We start from the raw sequence: 21,210 nt of genomic DNA, 5'->3' as shown, positions 1-21,210 counted from the left end.
GGGGCCGACAAGAGTTTTTTGGACGCTACCCTGACATCCGAGCTGAACATCCCCACTCAGCCCCTCTCCATTCCTATGGACGATAGAGCACTGTACGGGCTCTCTATAGGCCGAGTCACCCACAACACCACTCCCATCCACCAACTGGTGTCAGGGAACCACAGCGAGGCTATCCAGTTCCTGCTCATCAAGTCCCTTCTGATTCCCATGGTATTGAGATTCTCCTGGCTCCAACGACACAATCTTTCCATTGACTGGGCTACTGGTGCCATCGTTGGCTGGAGCCCATCCTGCCACACTCACACTCAAGTCAGCTCTGCCTGCCCCGGGACGCCTTCCTGGGGGCTTGGAAATTGCCCTGGATCTCTCCGCCAGCTCCGGAGTGTACCAGGACCTCCGGGAGGGGTTCAGTAAGGCCTGGGCCACTTCGCTTCCACAGCACCGACCAGTATCCAAGAAGGTCAAGCATGAGGCGCTGGTGTGCCGCTATAGTGCTGCGGCTACACCCCCGGAAGCCGAGACCCCCCCCGCTCCAAGATCATTAGCCCCTCTGCTGTTCGTCCTATGTTGCTCCGTACCCTCTGTATTTTTCCTACCTTTTCTGTGTCTAGAGTCAAAATTGTCTGACTGCCCCTTGTCTTCTGTTTCTAGGCCCATCCCCCCCGTGTCATTGACGGCCAGCCAGCGTATACGGCGAGACACCTCCTGAGGGTGCGACCACGGGGCAGGGGTTTCCTGTACCTGGTTGACTGGGAGGGTTATGGCCCAGAGGAGAGGTGTTGGGTTCCTGCTAAAGACATCCTGGACCCGGCCCTCGTCGCCGACTTTCCCCGCAGGCACCCCAGTCAACCGTGTATCCGCCCAGGTGGAACGCCAGATGGCATCCCTGGGGGGTGAATTTCTGATCTGTTTCACCTGTCCTTGTGCTTGTCTCCACCCCCTCCAGGTGTCGCCCATCTTCCCCACTTATCCTCTGGGTATTTATACCTGTGTTTTCTGTCTGTGCCAGTTTGTCAAGTTTGTCAAGCTTACCAGCATTTGTCCTGTCAGCACCTGTTTTTTCCCCAGCATCTCTTTTTCTCACCTTCCTGGTTTTGACCCTCGCCTGTCCCGTCTCTGTATCCTCCTGCCTGACCGCTCTGCCTGCCCCTGACCTAGAGCCTGCTTGCCGACTGTTACCCTTGCCCCATCTCTGGATTATTGACCCCTGCCTGCCTTGACCGGTCTCTTGCCTGCCCCTTGGACTATTAAAACATTGTTAATTCAATGTGTCTGCATCTGGGTCTTACCTTGATTCCTGATAGTATCCCTCCCTCACCCTTCTTTTTCATTCTCTTCATTTCCCTTTCTGTCTCTCCTCTCTTTCTGTTACTAGTGCAGTTGTTTATCCTCTCCTCTCCACCTGAAATTCAATGAAGGTGATGAGAGAGTGGCTCAGAGCTGCCAGTTGTGAATCCTCAAATTACCAACCTTTCCTTCCTAACACAACCACCTCCCTGAACCCCCACCCCCCCTCCATGAAAACAAGGGTACACTACAGACCCCCCCTCATCCCAATCACCTGTGTCACATGCAATATTGATTGTCTGCTATATTACATTTATTAAGGAGTGATAACTTGTAATAATTGGATGTTAAATTAAAGAGCTCTCTCCTAGTTCTTGCCGTCTCAATTGTAATTGTCATTGGGTGGCAGTTATGATGATTTATGAGGGGTTGTGTTTTGCACAGTGGAGCATGACCCTGATGAGTAATGCTACTTTTGGCTGCCTGGAGTCTCTCCATGCCTTGGCCCTCGCCTTAATACGCGCTGATTGGAATATTAAGAGGACTGAAGGGTGGCAGAGGAGGAGAGGAGAGGAGAGGAACAGGGGGAGGGAGAGGAGGAGAGGTGTGGCTGGAGGGTGTTAATAGAGAGTGAGAGAAGAAGGATCTATCTAAGTATTTTGTGTATGTGTGTGATTGGCAAAGTATATGTGAGTGTCCTGGCGAGGCAAACAAGTGGAGGTGTGGTTGTGCATCATAAAATGAGAGGTGTAGTTTATGACTGTGGTCTGTGGTCCTCTACCATTTTTGCTTTCCTCTCTCTTTGCCTGCCAATACAGACAGACACGGCATGTATCTCCTTAGTAGAGCCTGGCATGCTGTCACCTGACATCGGATTGACAGTCCTTAACCCTGATTATGGGGTTCAAATGTGCCCCCTCATACAGATGTAGGATCTTAATTTGAGCCAGTTTGCTACAGCAGGAAAATTATCCAACAGCAACAGGAAATGTGAACCTTTTCACACTTACCAACACACTGGTGTGATCATTCTACAGTGGTCCCTGTAGCACCATAAATCCGGTGTGATTAGAATGCGTATTTAGCACGTCCAGTTTCGAATGAAGCAACAATCAGCATTTGAGCTGGCCACACAGTTTTTTCAGAAACATTTTGCACAAACACAGTCCTTACAAAGTTATTTCTAGAATGTGAGCAGTTTATTTTTGGATGCAATGTGCAGACATTCACAGAAGTAGCTACAGCATAACACAATCATCCAAACTGGAAAAAATGTGGGCTACATTTGTCCTAGCGCTATCTGAGGAAAGATTGACGCAACACAAGCGGTCATATTTTTATAGCTCTCGGCTGACATAAACTACAATATGAATTAGCTAATAGCAATTACTATTTATAATTAATCACATCAAGGGTGAGCTCACCATTGATCGAAATAATTGAGTAAAACACTTTCTAGAAATTGAAAGTGGTTTGTGCAGCCGCCATGCTTGTTTTTTCCCCCGCATCAACCAAAGGTAATAAGAGGAGACAAGATGAGTTTGGTCTGTTTATAGTATGCATGTTGAAGGGGGTGTGTCATCTACAATCATCCACTTCCCTTCATTCACTTCACTTCTGGAAGTTTACCTGAAAGATGAGTGAACCACAGCTGGCAAATAGCTTAGCCCATTACAATCAGTACAACCTTCAAAAAAGTATTTTACACTTATCATAGGTGTTCATTACAATCTATGCAATAATCGGAATGCATTATTTGTCACCAGTAATTGAAAACGTGAATAAAACTGTAAATACATTATGCTCCATACATATATACATGCATACTATATGCTTCTACAGTAGAAACAACAACACAATATACAGAAAATAAGGAACTTACTTTGAATGGAATGCACACATGTCCAAAGTTATTATGTGAAAGGAAAACAACAAGGAAGGCAAAGCGAGGGCCAGCAATAAAATGTTCCAATTCTTGCAAGACTGTGCAAATATATGCATACTTGATCCGCGCAAACATGAGTGAAGTGCGGTGGGTTCTCCTGGATGAGCCTCAAACATAAATTGTCCGCAACTCTGAAATGGACTACTTCTATGTGAATTAATGAGGAGGCGGAACACACCGCAATTCAAACTGTTGTTAGAAAATACAACTTGTTAGAAAATAATTTGAAATTGAGAAATTGAAACAGCCTATAGATAATCAGCAGGCAGCGCAGGTTAACTGTCCTATTGCGTAATAATCACATTTTGGAACAGTGAGTGCATTCTGACATCACGTGCATAAAAACAACTGACCGTTAGAGATATATAGAACTTAAGAGTGAAAAGGTGAATGGACATTTTTGTAGGGGTTGATACCTTTCCTGTTGCTGCAGTTTTTTAGGTCTTCGTAAGGACAATCAAGTCTAACATTTCCAAGTGGAAATTGCAAACTTCAGAAGCCCTTTTAAACCTCAAAACACACTACCACTTTTACATTTCCTGCATTGCAGGAAAGTTCTCCTGGAACAGTGTGATCAAATTAAGATCCTACATCTGTATAACAGACACCTTCTCTCTCTGACCCTGTCCCTTTCCATCCACGTTAACCACCATGATATAAGATACCACATCACTGAGTCTGACTGAGGTTTTACAATGCAGCCTTTGAAGCTGTGGCTTTCACATTATATTTAATAGTGTAATAACTATGTAAATACTCATGTTATTCATTTGATTTTAAAAACCCAATTTGAGGTGAAAAGCTTTTTCCCCTTCATCGGGGTATGTGGTGAACTGGCCACTGTGTGACAGGGGCTGTGTGTCAGTGAGAGGAGAACCGATCCTAACCTCGCCCTTCAGTAGGCAATCATGACACCCAGCAGGAGAAAGAGGAAAACAGAGACAGAGAGACTGAGGGTTGACCACAGGAAGAGAGAGTCAACAGTGCCTCTATATCCAGTCCTACTGGGTGAAGAGGAAGCAGGCAGAAAGCTGTGTCTCCCACATATACATACAGTGTCTTCAGAAAGTTTTCTCACCCCTGAATTTTGCCACATTTTGTTGTGTTACAGCCTGAATTTAAAATTGATTAAATATAGATTTTTTTGTCACTGGCCTACACACAATACCCCATAATGTCAAAGTGGAATTATGTTTTTCAAAATGTTAATAAAAAATGAAAAGCTGAGATGTTAATAAAAATGAAAAGCTGAAATGTCTTAAGTCAATATGTATTCAACTCCTTTGTTATGGCAAGCCGAAACAAGTGACATAATAAATTGCATGGACTCACTCTGTGTGCAATAATAGTGTTTTAGCTTGATTTTAGGTGACTACCTCATCTCTGTACCCCACACATACAATTATTTTGAGCAGTGAATTTCTAACACAGTTACAACCACAAAGACCAGGGAGGTATTCCAATGTCTTGCAAAGAAGAGCAGCTATTGGTAGCTGGGTAAAAAAAAGCAGCCATTGAATATCCCTTTGAGCATGGTGAAGTTATTAATTACACTTTGGATTGTGTATCAATACACCCAGTCACTGCAAGATACAGGCATCCTTCCTAACTCAGTTGCCTGGAAGGAAACGGCTCAGCAATTTCACCATGAGGCCAATGGTGACTTTAAAACCATTTTAATGGTTGTGATAATAGCTGTGATAGGAGAAAACTGAGGATGGAATAACAACATGCTTGTTACTACAAAATACTAACCTAATTGACAGAGAAAAAAGAAGGAAGCCTGTACAGTATAAAAATATTCCAAAACATGGATCCTGTTTGCAACAAGCCGCTAAAGTAATATTTCAAAACATTTGTCCCTAATACAAAGTGTTATGTTTGGGGCAAATCCAATACAACATATTACTGAGTACCATTCTCCATATTTTCAAGCATAGTGGTGGCTGCATCATGTTATGGGTATGCTTGTAATCATTAAGCACTGGGAGTTTTTCAGGATAAAAAGGAAATGGAATGAAGCTAAGAACAGGAAAAATCATAGATGAAAACCTGGTTCAGTCTGCTTTCCACCAGACACTGGAAGATGAATTCACCTTTCAGCAGGACAATAACCATAAACACAAGGGCAAATCTACACTGTAGTTGATTACCAAGAAATCAGTAAATGTTCCTGAGTTGCGGAGTTAAGGTTTTGACTTAAATCTACATGAAAATCTATGGCAAGACCTGAAAATGGTTGTCTAGCAATGATCAACAACCAATTTGACAGAGCTTGAAGAATTTTGAATAATGGACAATCCAGGTGTGGAAAGCTCTTACAGACTTACCCAGAAAGACCCACAGCAGTAATCACTGCCAAAGGTGCTTCAACAAAGTATTTACTCAGGGGTGTGAATACTAACAGTATGTAAATGAGATATTTCTGTATTTCATTTTCAATGCAATTGCACAATAACATTTTTTAGTTGAATCCAGGTTATAACACACCAAAATGTGGAATAAGTCAAGGGGTACGAATAAATTCTGAAGGCACTTTATGTGTACAGTATGTACAGAATACACACATTCACACAATATGTGCTGAAAAGGATATATGTAACAATCAACAACTTATACAGAACTGTACACAAGTGAGGCAACTATCCCCCATGCCTATTGATATACACCAATCAGAAACACTTGCATGGCTGGACACGCTCACTTTATTGCTCACGCGTGCAGGCCAAGGCGATACATAAATAAACACATTTAAAAACACACAAACATTCTCATAGACAAAATCTAGCATACACACAGGTAAATATACTCTGCACCACCAGACACATAAACATACCAATGCAAACATCCTGGGACACTTAGACACATCCACAAGGGCTGTGTCTCCTCTTATATAAGCAAACACAGGATGAAATAGATTAGGAGGTGGGGAGCCTAGAGATACAAAGATTTGGCCCTTAGTAAACACACAGACACAGACACAAACGCACCTAAGCGAAGGTGTGTGTGTGGGGGGCTAATCCAGCAATAAATTACCATAGTCAACAGGCTCATCTCCCTCAACTCATTAGCAGAGAAATTATATGCCTACATTCAAAACACTAGTGTGGGTTTTTTATTTGCTCCACAGGATGACTGCTCTATCCTCCATCTTTCTCCTCTTCCTCCTCCTGCTCTTCCTCCTCCTCCTCCTCCTCCTCTTCCTTGTCTCCTGTGCTGTCTGAGTGTGGCAGCAGTTTGTGGAGCTCCCTGGTGATATGGAGCTAGCACTGACAGTGGAGGAGAGATGCCAGCACTAGCGATTAGCATGAGCTTCCAGGGGGCGCCGCAATGACTGCTGGGAAATTCCATCAGAGGCACGAATCTGTCGCTTCGTCGTAAAGTGACAGCCCCCTGTGGCACAGCACAACACAGTAAGAAGAGTCCCAAGTGAGCCTCAGCATCTGCCGGCTGGAGAAGGTAAATTATACACTTACTGTTCTTATCTTTATCATATTTAGCATCATTGTTATCATCATTATTGTTATTATCATCAGTGATTGGCAGTAATCATACTTATCGACCTGTTTCATTGTGTTTAACCAAGAAAAATCACTACCTTACATACCAGAAAGATCTTGAATGAAACCTTACCAGGAAGGGCATAGAGAACCTCCATTTAAAAGCTAGCATTCAACTAAGTCAACTAAAGACGAGTGTTAATCAGCTGTTGTTTGATCAGTGATGGCAGACACACTGGCCTAAGGTTACTACCTGTCTGTGTCCAAATGCACTCATGACTGACAAGAGAGATGGAGGTGTTCCTACAGTTATAATGCTTCTGTCCAGTCTAATGTGACTATAGTGCATCCGGCTGACTTAGAGACTTCCACGTCTGGATGCTGTGGTTATCCTGACCCTCAGACTCCTCTTCGTCATCATCTTCCTCCTTCCAGCCTGTCAACTCTGTGAAGAGCAGGGTTCAGTCAAGCCTTGTCTTAAACTCTCTTGGTTGCTTTGTTTAACATCTTCTTGGCAGTGGCTATGCCAACCCTGTGGCATTGTGTCGTAGTACAGGTGCAACTAGTCAGTGTTTGGATCAGTTTACTACCTGGGCTGGAAACCCTTTGGGAGCTGAACAGAACAGACTGTCAGTGATTAACCAATAGGGGGCTCTCTACTCTCTGGACAAAGTTGAACCCACTGCTGTAACAGTGAGGTCAACAGAGGATTTCTGCTAATGAATGGTTACTGGCTGACCAAATGCTTCCATGTAAGAGTTGCACAAACAGCTATAGAATATAAGTATATGCATCAATAGCATGAATGACATAATGCACTGGTACATTTTCAACTTCTATTCTATTGATGTGTGTCTTAAAGGGTTGAGGTTTTCCGCTGCGTTCTTCTCAGGTTCTCCTCCGGGCCTCCTCATCTGGGGTGCGAGCCTTTGATTATTCCTTTGTTTTTCATTATGCCTCTCTCCCTCGCTTTTCTCCAGGTGCGCTGTGATGTTATGATCACCAGTGGAGAGTGATATACACAGGGGCTCGCCTGTCTGGAAAAATAAGCTGGTACGTGTCTGAGGGATGGCAGCAGGGTTTCAAAAAAACTGTTTATTGTATTATTCATGCTGCTATATTAGTTTGCTTATCCTACTCCTCAGATACAGTAGCTCTCTGTTTTTTCAATGTTTTTCCACCTCTGTTTTGTTCTCCTCTCTTGGTGTTTTGATTGGTCATCAGTATCATTAGGTTAGGAGGATTCTAATCAGGACCTTTTGAACTGCAAGCCCGTTTCATGGATCATGGTTGGGTTGGGCATTGTTCTTAACCCCGATTACTAGGTTAGGTTCAGAGTAGTCAATACCGAGGCCAATACCATTATAGGCCATTTCTCTTTCACTTGAATATAATCATTATTTATTAGTTCATTTATTAGTCCATTCTTTCACTCACTTCATGATTTATGTAAACTTAATAACAGTATATATGTTTTTTTCAGCTCTAAAACTAGTCATAGTTGAAATGAAAGAAAAGTTGAGATCTCATTAACTCACCTTTCTGATCCATCTCCAAATATAGTGTACTACAACAGGAGCTGCATTGAAGAAAACACACTAATGCTGCTTTTCGAGTGTAACACCAGTGTTACACTAGTATATACACCCTTATGTTATAATAGGGAAAATGTGTTTCCATACCTAGGGCTGACAGTGAAACTTGTGAAGAGCAGAATCAACAACCTCTGCATAATGAAATCAGTTGCTTTGTGAGAGGTGTTAAAGTATGGAAATGCACCAACAGAATACCACACACGCACACGCACACACACACACACACACACACACACACACACACACACACACACACACACACACACACACACACACACACACACACACACACACACACACACACACACACACACACACACACACACACACACACACACACACACACACACACACACACACCATAGAAAAACTCTCCCAATGTGTCCAATGTACACTCAGAAAAAGGGTTCCAAAAGGGTTCTTTGTGGAGTGATAGAGTTCTACCGTTTTGATCTGAACAACCTTTTTTGGAAGACAAGGGTTATACCTAAAATATTTAACATCCTGAGAACAGTTTTTGGAATAAATGCTTTTTTGAGGATTCTTTGGAAGGCAAGAAATGTTCTACATAGAGTCATTCCTTCATGTTCTATTGCAGGGTGATTTTCAAAATTATTTGTTTAAATATCTGTGTTTTTGCATGTACAGTTGAAGTCGGAAGTTTACATATACCTTAGCCAAATACATTTAAACTCAGTTTTGAACAATTCCTAATATTTAATCATTGTAAAAATTCCCTGTCTTAGTTCAGTTAGGATCACCACTTTATTTTAATAATGTGAAATGTCAGAATAGTAGAGAGAATTATTTATTTCAGCTTTTATTTCTTTCATTACATTCCCAGTGGGTCAGAAGTTTACATAAACTCAATTAGTATTTGGTAGCATTTCCTTTACATTGTTTAACTTGGGTCAAACATTTTGGGAAGCCTTCCACAAGCTTCCCACAATAAGTTGGGTGAGTTTTGGCCCATTCCTCCTGACAGAGCTGGTATAAAGTCAGGTTTTGTAGGCCTCCTTGCTCGCACACACTTTTTCAGTTCTGCTCACTAATTTTCTGTGGGATTGAGGTCAGGGCTTTGTGATGGCCACTCCAATACCTTGACTTTGTTGTCCTTAAGCCATTTTGCCACAACTTTGGAAGTATGCTTGGGGTCATTGTCCATTTGGAAGACCCATTTGCGACCAAGCTTTAACTTCCTGACTGATGTCTTGAGATGTTGCTTCAATATATCCACATAATTTTCATCCCTCATGATGCCATCTATTTTGTGAAGTGCACCAGTCCCTCCTGCAGCAAAGCACCCCCACAACATGATGCTACCACCCACTTGCTTCACGGTTGCGATGATGGTCTTCGGCTTGCAAGCCTCCCCCTTTTTCCTCCAAGCATAACAATGGTCATTATGGCCAAACAGTTCTATTTTTGTTTCATCAGACCAGAGGACATTTCTCCAAAAGTACAATCTTTGTCCCAATGTGCAGTTGCAAACCATAGTCAGGCTTTTTAATGGCGGTTTTGGAGCAGTGGCTTCTTCCTTGCTGAGCAGCCTTTCAGGTTATGTTGATATAGGACTCATTTTACTGTGGATATAGATACTTTTATACCTGTTTCCTCCAGAATTCACAAGGTCCTTTGCTGTTGTTCTGGGATTGATTTGCACTTTTTGCACCAAATATGTTCATCTCTAGAAGACAGAACGCGTCTCCTTCCTGAGCGGTATGATGGCTGCTTGGTACCATTGTGTTTATACTTGCATACTATTGTTTGTACAGATGAACGTGGTAGCTTCAGGCGTTTGGAAATTGCACCCAAGGATGAACCAGACTTGCGGTGGTCTTCAAATTTTTTCTGAGGTCTTAGCTGATTTCTTTAGATTTTCCCATGATGTTAAGCAAAGAGGCACTGAGTTTGAAGGTAGGCCTTGAAATACATCCACAGGTAAACCTCCAATTGACTCAAATTATGTCAATTAGCCTATCAGAAGCTTCTAAAGCCATGACATTATTATCTGGAATTTTCCAAGCTGTTTAAAGGCACAGTCAACTTAGTGTATTTAAACTTCTGACCCACTGGAAATGTGATACAGTGAATTATAAGTGAAATAATCTGTCTGTAAAGAATTGTTGGAAAAATTACTTGTGTCATGCACAAAGTAAATGTACCAACCGACTTGCCAAAACTATAGTTTGTTAACAAGTAATTTGTGGAGTGGCTGAAAAACGAGTTTTAATGACTCCAACCTAAGTGTATGTAAACTTCCGACTTCAACTGTACATTGATTGTTTACACACAATGATAAATAACATACATTTTTCTAAGCTAATCCAACCTGTTAGTAGTTATACAATTTATTGCATCCATTACTGGAATGGTTGTGTCAGTATTCAATCTTCCCCACCATGGCAGTCATTCTGAATGCAGGTGATAAAAAATTCCACTTGTTGGATATCCTAACTCTGTCTGAATTCCAATAGGAATTAAACACCACTTTGCAAGCCAGAATAATGTGACCTGCAGGCCTGATGTGGCCTGTAAACCAGGAGTTTCCTAACACCTTTGTGTTAGGCCTTATGATATATGTAATTTTAAAAGATAATAAGGCTGGTGGAACTGTTCATAGACAGTTCTAGGTAGAACCCTTTATAGAGGGTTCTAGCAAGAACCTTTAAATGATAAAATGGTTATTGGTAGAGCCCTTCATAGAGGGTTCTAGGCATAATTTCGGGCGGCAGGTAGCCTAGTGGTTAGAGTGTTGGGCCAGTAACCGAAAGGTTGCTGCATCAAATCCCCGAGCTGACAAGGTAGAACATCTGTCATTCTACCCCTGAACAAGGCAGTTAACCCACTGTTCTCTGGTATGCTGTCATTGTAACTAAGAATTTGTTCTTAACTTACTTGCCTAATTAAATAAAGGTTAAAAAAAACTTCATTTTATTGTAGGTAGAACCAAAAAGGGGACAAATCGAAGAACCCTTTATGGTTCTATTTATTTTGTGTTTTTGAGTGCTTTCTCAGATCATGAATATGATTTTTGCATTTTAAATCATTTATGACTGATTAGCTGAGAACTTATCTCTTTTAAAGCCTTTCATGTATAAATCATGTGTATTTTAGTTTGAAGCGGCCGCTGCTGCGTTATTGATGAGGCGCTCGACTCTAATCAATTAGTAATTGGAGCGCGGCTTTTAAATAATGCATTTATTAGGCCTTGTGATGTGTTTAATGGCAGCCCGTCGCCGTGCAAATATGTCTGAAGTACCCTAATGAGTGTTTTATGGGCCAGCCCAGGGAGAAAGGCACATTTCACTCTGTTATGTTTCAGAGCAGACTCCTTGTTTACACTTAGCGGGGCATCCGGAAAACCAATGTGGTTCAAAGTTTCTACAAATCGTTGTTGTAGGGGTTATTATCATGGCCTAAATAGGCCCCATAGAAAGAGAGCATGTTTTGTTCATGTTTTTGTCACCATCTTGTTTTCTGCATAATGACACTCATGACATTCTGTATCTGTTTCCGTACAAAAGTACTTCAAAGTGACCCTAACATGGTCCCAGCTGAATCCTATTATAATTGCCTGGTGTCTGGTCTTTACATCATGCTTCCATGTTTCATTTGTGAGACAATAATTTACCAAATTTGCACACCTTACAAACTCCATGTGAGCTGAGTATATCCACTATGCTATATTACTGAAAACCACCTGTGAGGAAACTCACCACAACCCTGGTCCTGCAGACAAACCACTTGTAAGGGTCTGGGCTGTTCATACAAAAGTCGTTTTCAATGGCTGGCTGGGAGCTCCATCCATCATCGTCAGCATGGCTACATTTGTGGTCTGTCAGCAAAGTGTAGAAACGGGTGTGTGCGTGTGTGTCTGCGTGTGTGTGTTCATGTCTGATTGTGTACGTGTGTACAGTATATGTGTGTGTGCGGGAACTGGATATTGTTAGAGGGCTGTTGCTCCCTCTTAGCAGGGGAGGGTTTTAATTGGAACACCCTGTGAATGGTATGAATATTGGTGCCACAGTGAAGACTACAGACCCACTCACCCACATGGGTAGCTACTGTCTCCTGAGGGGCTGGGGATTATCAAGGCGTTCACAACTTCAAACAGCTATGCATCCTTACCTCTGCACACCCTGCACCCCTGCACCTCCCACTTAGTGTGTGTGTGTGTGTGTGTGTGTGTGTGTGTGTGTGTGTGTGTGTGTGTGTGTGTGTGTGTGTGTGTGTGTGTGTGTGTGTGTGCGTGCGTGTGTGTGCTTGCATATGTCTTTGTGTGTGTATGTGTGTGAATGCATGCATGTGTGTATGCCCCTCCCCTTTGCGTTTTTCCTGCCTGCATGAGGACTTGTCAAGTAAATGTTCACAGCCTCTATGGATATGACAAGTCGATTGTTTAGACATTACTCCATTGTTATTTTGACTTGAGATGAGAATGAAGTGAGCGTGAGAGCGCATATGTATGCATGTACTGTAGGTGAGCGTGCATGGTGTGTGTTTAGTGTGTATTTAGTGTTAATGCATCCATATAAAGGGGAATGTATTCTGCCGCTCCACAGATCAGAGAAAAGGATGATTATGGCAGTTATGTCTCCTTTATTCTTTTGTTTATTTGCCGTTAAAGAGATAATTTTCCTGTCGCCGTTCTCCTCCTGTAGGGTATGTGATGGGAATATATTCTAGGAGTCATGTTAGTCATATATCTGTCAAATAATCATCCTTCAGCTCCAGGGCAAGAGCTCTCCTGGGGTAAACATTCTAAACCCAGTTGAAATCAAATGCCACAGTAGTTTTACTATAACCCTGAAATGACATTACAGTAATGCTCTGCTCCAGTCAGGTGGACCTCCATGGGTATCTGAATATAGGAAAAATGAATGTGTGAGCATGCGTGGTATCATGCATGTGCATGTGTGAGTGTGTTATGCAAGACTCCCAATACGCAATCATCGTTTATCATCCTAAACATATCTTTATCTTCCTCCCTTTCCCTACCTCCTGAGATAATGCACTGCTTTCCCCTCTTTCCCTTAATACTTTCTGCTTCACATACCTCCTAGTCATATTAATCCACTATCTCTACAATTTCACCTTTTCTTATTTGCTCTTTCTCCTCAAGTGTTTCTCTCTCATTTGAATTCAGCTCCCACTGACTGTACCCTCCACACTCTCCTTACACACATGTTGATAAAAACATGCACTCCCACATGCACACACAAACACATATACATATATACTGACACAAACACATATACATATATACTGACACACAAACACATATACATATATACTGACACACAAACACATATACATATATACTGACACACAAACACATATACATATATACTGACATACAAGCGCCACCTTCCCCTACTTACACACGAACACAAACACGCGCGCGCGTTTGCGCACATACACACACACATTGTATGTTTCAGGGGGAGTGTGGGTTGACAGGAACAAGTGACAGCTCCCTAATTACCTCCTCACTGTAGACGCTGACGCTGCCGGAGACGCACTGCTCATTTTCTTCCCTTCCCCTCTCTCCATCCTTCCCCCTCTCCTTCTTCCCTTCCTCTCTCCCTCCTCCCGTCCTCTCTCCCCTGTAGTGAATAATGTATGTCCAGGAACTCCCAATCTACATTCCCTAATGGGCAGCGGGGACAGGCAGGATGGTGAGACAACCACCTATATGTGTCCCCACCCTCTCTACACCTACTCCTACACCCTGGCACAGAGAATGAGTCAGACACTCACTGGCTGCCATATATGCCAGCTGTATAGAGAATATGCCAACATTGGCATTTTTACACGCTTGATTACACAATGCATATACCCTGAATTCTTCATAAACCTTTTAGACATTTTTTAAATCATGAAGAGTATATCAAAAGATCTCAGAATAATGGAATCATTGAGCAAACTTGAAAGAATTGTACAGATCAAAAGCAATTTGAAGCTCTTTTGTAGTTGTAACTTTGTAGGGAGAGGTGGGGGAGTATGGGGGATGCTAGATGGGTGGCTGTCTAGAATTAGCACTACTCATCAAGCTGGCAGTTGGGCCCTGTTTTATCCAATGTGTCCCCATGGAGGGAAGGCTTGGCTAAGGGAGGGGACTTAAGGGGGGGGCATGGTTCTCCAGAGAATGATAACATTCACGTTAGAGCCCCCCCCCCTTACCTCCCCCCTTACAACACTAGCCCCCTGCCCTCCCCATCACTCCTCCATCCAGCAGCGGGTGTCAACTGAAAGACCCAGATTGCATTTCCAGTCTCTGCCCACTGGCCCCACAGGCATGTTTTGTTCTATTAGAAAACGGAGCATCTCACATCCCCCGTCCCCTGGGAGCATCTCACATCCCCCGTCCACCCTCACACTGTGGCTGTTCACTGGGAGCCTCTCACATCCCCCGTCCACCCTCACACTGTGGCTGTCCACTGGGAGCCTCTCACATCCCCCGTCCACCCTCACACTGTGGCTGTCCACTGGGAGCAGACACACAAACACCAGGCATTGCTATCTAATCTGGAGAGAGGGGAACAGGATGGAAAGGCTAGGATAAGGAGAGAGGAGGATATGGAGAGAAAGAGAAAAAGAGAGAGGGAGGGTTGGAGCAGAAACAGATGAACAATTGGAGCAGAGAGACAGAGAAATGGATAGAGAAAAAAAGGGGAGAGAGTTGGACGGAGAGCGACCGTTGGAATAGAGAGAGTTGGAGGCAGACATGGTTGGAGCGGAGAGAGAGAGAGAGAGAGAGAGAGAGAGAGAGAGCGGGAGCGGGAGCGGGAGAGAAGGGAGGCTTGAGCAGGTGGTGGCGGGGGTGTTGGTGGTCACTGTGGACAGCTGATAAAGTGTCAATGACAGGCGTCACTCAGGGGAGGGAGCCGCCAGGGCAGTGCCAGATGAGCCAATGATAACAGTGCAGCAGCTCTTTTTCAACACACAGCTCTATACCTGCCTGATGCCTCATGCTGCCTGCTTCTCATCCCACTCCTTATCTACAGTATGGTTAATAATAACCCCCCCTCTCTCTCCCTCTGTCTCTCTATCATATCCTCTCTTTTTACCTCTCACCTTATCCTAGCTCTGTACACGTGACAGCAAAAGAAGCGCTCCCATACTCTTTTTACAAACTGCCAGCAGAGGGGCTTTTCTTCTGATGTGAAGTTACTCTGTGTGTGTACGTGTGTGAGAGAGTTTTGGATCAGGAGCTAACACATTTGGAGGGGAATGGATCAGGAGGCTTGTCTCAAGATGTGAACTAATTTATAAGTGTGTGCTGAAGGGCCATTGAAGTCCTGAAGAAAGCATGTTGCTCTGTGAGAGAGGGAGGAGAGAAAGAGTGAGAGAGGAGGGGAAGAGTAGAAGAGGGGGCCTGTAGTGGCTTCTCAGGGTAAATGAAGAGCCAGGGAGCTGTGTGGGGCCCCGTGAGAGGAGAGGTGACCCTTATTCACACAGGTCACCCATGCCTCCTCCCCACGACACGCTCGTCACAACAGTTTCTCCTCCCAATCAGCTTCAGAGGGTCGTTTATCTGACTGCCACTGGCTGTGATTTATTACCCCTCTCCTCTGCTCTCTTCTCCTTCTCCCCGCATGCCCCTGCCACTGGGCCTCAGTGTCACCAGGCCTCTGCTCTGCCACTCTGGCCAGGCTCCACAAGGGCTCTATACAGTCTCCTGGCTCCCCACAGGACTCAAAAGCTGGTTGGGCAGTGCAACCAGACAGGCTCACAGAAGTCAATGTGGATCAGTTGATTTTTGCTACATGTATGGTTGTCATTGAGTTAAATTTAGCTAGTGCACCATCGTCGTCATCATAATCACTTTTACTTTATTGTTTTAACATCTTCAGTTTGTACCTCTCAATGTTTCCTGTTCCTTTATCTCCTCTACCTCCCTCCCTCCCTCTGATGGCCTTTCAGACAGCCTGGGCCCGCTGGTGTTCAGTTAAGTCTTGTTCTGGTGACCCTGACGCTGGGGTTTTCTCTCAGACCCCACCCTCTCTCTCTCTCTCTCTCCCCTCTCTCTTTCTCTCCCTGCCTCCTTCCCATGTCTGTCCACACCCCTTACAAACTCTCTTGGTAGAACTTAATATTTTACTATTCTGTGCTCATTGAATATCAAGGGCCTCTAGTCTAGAGCCAGACAGTAATGAGCGGGGATGATAGGATTTTTATTTATTAAGGTAGACTGATGGAATATCTTGCCTCTCTGGGTGGTGATGGATGCAGCCCCCTGTTGGTGGTTGTCTGGATCAAGTGGTCACTGCCCAACTCTGGGCTTCTCAGACGCATGGGGCACTCTCCATCACCAGGGCCCATACTGACAGAGTTTCACAGGAAGGGGCCCAGTCTCCATTCATTTGTCATCTGTAATTCTCCGTAAAAGAGCATGTTTAAAGCGGAGCTACATTGAGTAACTCCAGTCCTTAAAGGCTGCTTCTGCTTTTAATGTCACTGATTGCCCGTAGAGTGCACACACGTGGTTTCCCAGGTTTCCCTAAGTCCGACACTGATTAAGAAGTGCAAATGAAAACCAGAAAATACAGCAGCTCTTATAAAAATGAACGATTAACTTATCTAGTTATATTTATTTTAATAAAAGTAGCATTTTATGTAATTAGGATTGCAGTTACATGAACATCTACAATACCTACTATAAGAATGTGGAGCTACATTTTTGAGGCCAACATTGAGAGCAGAGTGAGGAGATGAGATGGGATGGATGAAAGGGGCTGGTGTTTGTCTAATTATTAAACTGACATTGGAATATCTCCGCCTCGTCTGGATCATTTGTATCCCCTGATTAGGAATAAAATGGGGTTAGATCTGGGCTCCGAATTTCAGTTTTTCTAAAGTTGCAATTACAGCGGCTAATGTCCTCCCCGATCTCTCTTCAACACGTAATCTTTATTGTGCCGGAACAAATTCCAGTGTCTGATGCCTGAAATTGCAGCGTGAGAAAATTACAGTGGAGAAAAAATGTGAAGGGACTTAGTGGTGGATGAAGCAAAGTTACACCGTGGCTAATTACTAGCTCATTAGCACCAGTGCTTAGCCATGTGGACTGTAGCCATGGAACAGCTGAGAATAACACATGCGCCACGCTAGGGTTGAAGGGAGAGGATGCCACTGTGGTACCAAGTCTGTAATAATATGTCTTCATTTACCTACTTAGTTTTCTGTATTTTCTTGGGGATATACTGTACGTCATCATGGGAATGTGTATGGTCGGTTCATACAGCTTTTCAAAGGACTCCAGATAGTTCTGCAGATAAGAGAGAAAAATAATGCTATTGTGGACCGTCAGAAAAATCACTTCTCAAAAACAATGGCTGCATTTCCATCTATTTTTGAAGAAAAAAGTGGTCAGGAGCAGTCAATGCATCTGGATGTTGAGCTGTAAAGGTATCCCCCACCCCACCATCTTATACCTCGTCCCACACCTTCACCCTACTCCCTCCACCACCTCCACCCCCTCCCACTCCACAGGCATCCAGATGTTTCCGTCACCCCTGCTCTGCGGAGGCGCAGCAGTCTGGAACAGCCCCAAATGATGACAATAAACACCTCCGCCATAACCTGGGCCCCTGTATTTGCATATTTGGCTGGCTTAATTTGTGGGGGAAGTATGCAAATGTATGCTAAATGAAATCCATCTCCTAATGACATGAGGCGATTAAAAAATGTTTATGCTTAAATATTCTGTGTAATGAAATCAAACGGGCCCACACGCCACCACAAATTTGCCTCAACATGGCAAAATGTGAGGATATCACAAAAAGGACAAAGTAGAATGAAAAAAGGAGAGAAAAGAGAGGGAGAAGAGAAAGACTGCCTGTGGCAATCAACAGTAGGAACAATAACAAAGCGTTCTCCTCACCCCTAGTTAGGTAAAAAGCTGAGGGATGAGGCTGGAGAAATGTAACCACTCTCAAATTCATAGACAGAGACATGGATAAATGATATCAAAAGTTTTAACTATGTTTACATTTTCTTTCCATTTTCTTTGTTCACAAACATTGGAGTAAAACAAGTTTATATTCTAGATTCTGATGTGATATGACATTTATAAGTTATATTCTTTAAGAGAATGGGTACATATCATTGATGTAGCAACTGTCCCTCACCAGGAAAAAAACAGAATGTCTTCTGCAAGCTCCTGAATACAAAATAGTTCTTTTTTTATGTTTAAATATTCTGGCATTAGCTTTTTATTTAATTTTATTCAACACATGTTTCCTTGGAATAACAGTGATAGATACAATTCTAAAAATAACCTTCCTTTTTCCTTTTTAATTAAAATAGAAAATGCATCGAAAACTATTTCAAATCATGCTATATGTGCCACCGCGATCCAGAACAGCTTCAATGCACCTTGGCATAGATTCTACAAGTGTCTATCTAGAACTCTATGGGAGGGATGTGACGCTATTCTTCCACGATAAATTCTTTAATGGTGTGTTTTGTTGATGATGGTGGAAAACGCTGTCTCAGACGCCGCTCCAGAATCTCCCATAAGTGTTCAATTGGGTTGAGATCTGGTGACTGCGACAGCAAATATGGCATATGGTTCACATCGTTTTCATGCTCATCAAACCATTCAGTGACCACTCGCGCCCTGTGGATGTGGGCATTGTCAACCTATGGGGGTATAGCCATGGTAGTGAAAATAATGGCCTGCCCAGCATTTTTATACATGACCCTAAGAATGATGGGATGTTAAATGCATAATTAACTAAAGAACCACACCTGTCTGGAAGCACCTGCTTTCAACACACTTTGTATAGCTCATTTACTCAAGTGTTTTATCATTTTGTCAGTTACCTGTACGATGGCTATAATAGTAGTTCTAATTTCTATGTGAAGAAACAAAAGAGGTTAAAAAAAACTTCTCTGCCCAGCTCATGAACACCTAGGATGGAGTGATCGAGTGGTGGATAAAGAGAGCAAAAAATAAAGAGGGAGAGGGCAAGGGAAGAGATGGAGAGAGACAAAGAAAGAGAGAGAAAGAGAGGGAGAGAGGGTAGAGAGAGCAATAGAGAGATGGGAGAGGGAGAGAGAGTAATATGCCAGAGCCGGTTAATTGTGGGTGCTGCATAGAGGCGATGACTAATGACCTTTCCGTAACGCTGTTCAAGCCGTGAGCTGTGCATTAATATAAAGGGGGTTATTATTATGTTTTAGCTTCAGAGCTGATTAATCACTGGGATTTATTCTCAGCCCACCACCATCACACCACCACCACACCATGCAGAACAGAACAGCCGTAGTCCTGTCAACCAACCATCAAGCTCATGGTGTATGTGCACATACAAACGTAGGATCTTAATTTGAGCCAGTTTTCTATAGCAAGAACATTATCCTGCGGCAACAGAAAATGTGAATTATCATGTGGATTATAATAAATTGAAATTTTTTGTAGAGGTTGATACATTTTTCGTTAGGCCAAATCAAGTCATTTTAAAGTGGAAATTACAAACTTTAGAAGCCTTTTTAAACCTTGAATACACTACAAATGTGCATGTCCTGCTGTGCAGAACATTTCTCAGCAACAAAAGACTGATCAAATTAAGATACTACATCAGTACTGTCTTTGAAATGCAAATGTTCAACAAGATACTCCGAGGAGAGGCTTGGGTGGAGGCGGTTGTCAGGTTGTGGTGCTCTGGGATAGAGTATCAGAGCACTACTGTCATTATAGGTAGCGTAAGAACCTGTGCCTACTGTGTGTAAATGGGATGTTGAAAACAACTGCTATGACATGGGACGTTATGCACATCCAATATGGGACTGTGTTGTGCTGTCCCAGGCTGTATGTTGAGTGATTGTGATGGTATAGTGCTGGTCTGGTGCTGGTTGGGATGACAGTCTGAGACATGAATGGAGGTTGGCTGGGATCTCTCAGTTGTATTTGTTCCAAGCAGGCAGGCTGGCAGGCTCAGCAACACAGAGCAGAGCTTCAGCTCCAGTACAGTAGGGGTTTTATGGAGCGCAGGACCAGCAGGGATTTTTCCAAACTGATACCTTGTTGTCTCCTAATCCTGTTGGCTTATATACTGAACAACCATATAAACGCAACATGCAATAATTTCAACGATTTTACTGAGTTACAGTTCATATAAGGAAATCAGTCGATTGAACTTAATTCATTAGACCCTAATCTATGGATTTCACATGACTGGGCAGGAGCGCAGCCATGGGTAGGCCAGGGAGGGCATAGGCCCACCCACTTGGGAGCCATGGCCAGCCAAGTCCGAATGAGTTTTCCCCACTTCATCTTTTTATTTTATTTCTATCACCTTTATTTAACCAGGTAGGCCAGTTGAGAACAAGTTCTCATTTACAACTGCGACCTGGCCAAGATTAAGCAAAGCAGTGCGACAAAAACAACAACACGGTGTTACACATGGGATGAACAATTGTACAGTCAATAACACAATAGCGCAAACACTAAAGGAGTTTTTTACAGACATAGATACTCCTCAGTTTAATCAGCTGTCTGGGTTGTTGGTCTCAGACGATCCCGCAGGTGAAGAAGCTGGATGTGGAGGTCCTGGGCTGGCTTGGTTACATGTGGTCAGCGGTTGTATGTCCGGTTGGACGTACTGCCAAATTCTCTAAAACAACGTTGGAGGCGGCTTATGTGTCACAGGCGTCAAAATGAGTAGACCAAGGTGCAGAGTGGAATATGTTCATCTTGTAGTTTTAATGAAAAATTAACACTTTACAAATAAACAAAAATGACAGCCGACAGAACTGTCAGGTACTTACAACTAAACAGAAAGCATCTACCCACCAAACCCAAAGGAAAAACAGGCTGCCGAAGTATGGTTCCTAATCAGAGACAATGATAGACAGCTGCCTCTGGTTAGGA

Source organism: Salmo salar, chromosome ssa20, assembly GCF_905237065.1.
Source record: "Salmo salar chromosome ssa20, Ssal_v3.1, whole genome shotgun sequence".
NCBI classification, from domain to species: domain Eukaryota; kingdom Metazoa; phylum Chordata; class Actinopteri; order Salmoniformes; family Salmonidae; genus Salmo; species Salmo salar.
The sequence above is the reverse complement of the archived record's forward strand: the minus strand, read 5'-3'. Positions refer to the sequence as shown.